We start from the raw sequence: 2,975 nt of genomic DNA, 5'->3' as shown, positions 1-2,975 counted from the left end.
GGTTTTTGTACTCCACAAAGAACATAATATGGAAATAGCAGAATATAAGAACTGTTGCGCTCGGGGGTGGACACTTGTCCTGAGGCAGTGGAGAACTGCCTCCTGGTAGGGACCACGAAGCAACTGACCCCCAGGGGGCGGAGCACTGGAGGAGACAGAGGCTAGGAAGAGCTTCACCACTGGAAGCCCGAGGTCTCCTCGGGAGTAGCCCATAGGGACCCGGGCTGCTTGGACTGGGCCTCGCAGGGTCTCCTGGGAGAATGAAAGTCCGGCGTGCCCACAGGTAGAAGGGGAGCGCGGTCAGGTTCGAGACTGGAGGTCAGATGTAACAAGGAGGACCAGAAGAGCGAGGGCGATGACAAGGCTAGGAACAGAGCCAGAATCTAGAGACATGGTCAAGCAGGCAGAGGTCAAAGTCCGGGAGTCAGTCTAAGGAGTAGTCAGCAAAGCAGAGGTCAGGTTCCGAAGGTCAGACGAGGTCACAGGCAGGCCGAGGTCAGCAGGCAGGCAGGTTGAGGAACAGACTGGGGTCAGAAGGCTGGCAGCAGATGAGCAGGTTGAGGAACAGACTGGAGCCAGAAGGCAGGCGGCAGGCAGGCAGGAACAAGCCAAGGTCAGAACCAGAAACAGTCCAGAGGTACTACCTGGGAAGACGAACAGAAACAGAAAGTCGCTGGAGTACTAGGAAGCAGGAACAAGGCAGGAACAGAACTGGAACAGAAGGATCCTGGAACGAGACTTGGAACATGACTGGAGCAAGAAACAAAACGCAGTGACAATCTAGCACAAACGCCGACCCAATTTCCAAGGCAAGGAAGTGCAGGCAATGACTTCCTTATAACAGAAAATCAATCAGGGTGCGCCATGGAGCTAGGACCCGCCCTTGGTCCTACAAGAGGCCGGGAGGTCCGCGCGCGCGCAGGGGCGTGGCCAACACAGCCAAGGACGCCGAGCTCTGTTGTGAGGCCTGGTGCACAGTGGAAGGCCCAGCGACCGCTGCCGGGGCCTGGAAGTGCTTGCAGCTGCCGCTGGGAGGCCGGCCCGGGACCTGCTGTGGAACCATGAAGGTGAGCAGGCCCGTGCGCGGGCCGGGCGCAGACGGGATGCGTAACAAGAACTGCTTAAAAAATAAATAAAATGCATTTTTACGTACATGAAACTATTAATTTTTCCCAGGGCTTTTGTGCTCTCTTTCTTCCAACAAAAAAATTGTCTCTTCACTTTATTTGCTTGATCTACCTGTAAAATTGTTGCCATGAAAAAATGAGATATCTAGAAAAATATGAAGAGTGATCATGAATGATATTTAATGAAGAAAATGCAATTTATAATTTGGAAGGTAGCAATTGAGCAGGAGCAGGGGTTACATGATAGGAAACGGAGTTACTGATTGTCATCCCACATATGAGGGATTTAAGGGGAATAATATCTGGTGACCTTAAAGTTGCCAAACAATGTGACAAGCAGTTGGAAGAGAAGGAAATGCGAAGTGCAAAGGGAGGGGTATAAATATTGTAACAGGTAAGGAAATTGGATTGCTTTATGAATCTTATTTATTTAAATGTTAGAGGCTCCAGTCTTTCCCCATAGACAGTCCATTTAGTTTTTCTGAATCTACAGAAATATTCTTGAAAAACCTTCAACAGCTTTAATTGCTCTAAGAAGGTACCTGACAGTGAAGCTTTTGAAATCTGTGAGCACAATACATGCCAACCTGTTTAAAGCCTATCTTTTGCTGTTGTACCACTAAGATCTGTGCACACCTCCCAAGCACACTAGTTCTTTGCTTTTTATCATATGGTATATTATATTATTTTAATAATTAGAGCAATGTTGTTTCAGTGTATCCCACAATGCAATAATGTTAATTAACAGTGGCACACATCAACATTTAATTGATGATTTACATTGAGGTTCACCCTGAGCAATGATGCAGACAAGAGAGTGACTAACGACAACATGATGAAGCCAGCATGAGGGTGCGATGTAAGGTCAGATGCAAGTCAAAAGAGGAGGCATAAACCTTAATGCTGCCATAAAGTGACCAAATCACACCAAGCAGGGTGCCACCGGGAGGGGAACAGCAATAATCGTTCCATATGGGAAAATGAACTTTCAGGGACCTGCTGATGCCATGGACACCAAATCGGCACTCACCATTGGATTTTGTATGCCTGCATCAGACTTCATTGTTTTAGGTTTTCATTTTTCCTCTGTGCTGGATACTCTAGCTCTATACAGCAGATGAGGCCATGCAAACGGTGAGGGCTCATTTTCATAGACTGGGGATTACTGAGAGAAGAATGCCTAATAAACTCCTGCACAGACATATTTAAACAACAACAAATAATAGACCAGAACAGGAAAAAGCCTGCAGTAAAACTCCGACGCACTTCTCTTCCGCTTGGGCCTTGCTGCTGCTGCCGCCGCCCGGTGACGTCTCCTCCCGGCCGGAGCCTGGCTCGTCGCTGCGAGTGAGCCGTGTCAGAGGTGTCTGATCTGTTGGAACCGATGCCTGGGAGGTTAATGGCGACGGTGCCCCCCTAAGCTCCTTTTCCAGTGGCAGATCAAAGGGGCCGCCGTGCCGCCGCTCCCTGCGGCTCAGCAGCAGAGCCGGCGGCCCACGCCGGGCCGGGGCCTTTCTTCCCCCGGTTGCTAGGAGACGAGGAAACAGAGCGGCCAGGCGGGGCGCCTGGAAGGGGGGGGGTGGAGGAGGAGGCGGCTCCGCTCCTGGCCAGCTCGCGCCGGCCGGAACCTTGGCCTTGCGGGGAACCAGGAAGGCGGCAGGGGGAGTCGTCTGTGCGGGCACTGCAGATGCGGGGCTACTTTTCGATGATCTCCCGCAAAAAAAAAAAAAAAAAAAAAAAGTGTGTTCAGTTGGGAGCGTGGCAGTCAGCTCGGTGCTTTCTGCCTCTGGCTGCCCGGCCCTTTCTGGCTCCCCTCGTGTCCTTCAAGGGCGCGATTTACTTTTCTCT

The 2,975-nt window shown here is 50.9% G+C and overlaps 1 long non-coding RNA gene across 1 annotated transcript; it reads right to left on the bottom strand.

Moving 5' to 3' along the window:
• Positions 1-402: 402 nt before the first annotated feature.
• On the bottom strand, positions 403-2,646 carry LOC115094581. The gene is made up of 3 exons (XR_003857586.1): positions 2,158-2,646; positions 1,154-1,239; positions 403-644 (listed from the first exon to the last, which is right to left on the bottom strand). It is a non-coding gene; the product is annotated as an uncharacterized LOC115094581 (long non-coding RNA).
• Between the last annotated feature and the right edge of the window lie 329 nt (positions 2,647-2,975).

Source organism: Rhinatrema bivittatum, chromosome 6 (genome assembly GCF_901001135.1).
Source record: "Rhinatrema bivittatum chromosome 6, aRhiBiv1.1, whole genome shotgun sequence".
NCBI classification, from domain to species: Eukaryota; Metazoa; Chordata; class Amphibia; order Gymnophiona; family Rhinatrematidae; genus Rhinatrema; species Rhinatrema bivittatum.
Note: the sequence above shows the minus strand (reverse complement) of the source record. Positions and strands in the feature narration are given on the sequence as shown.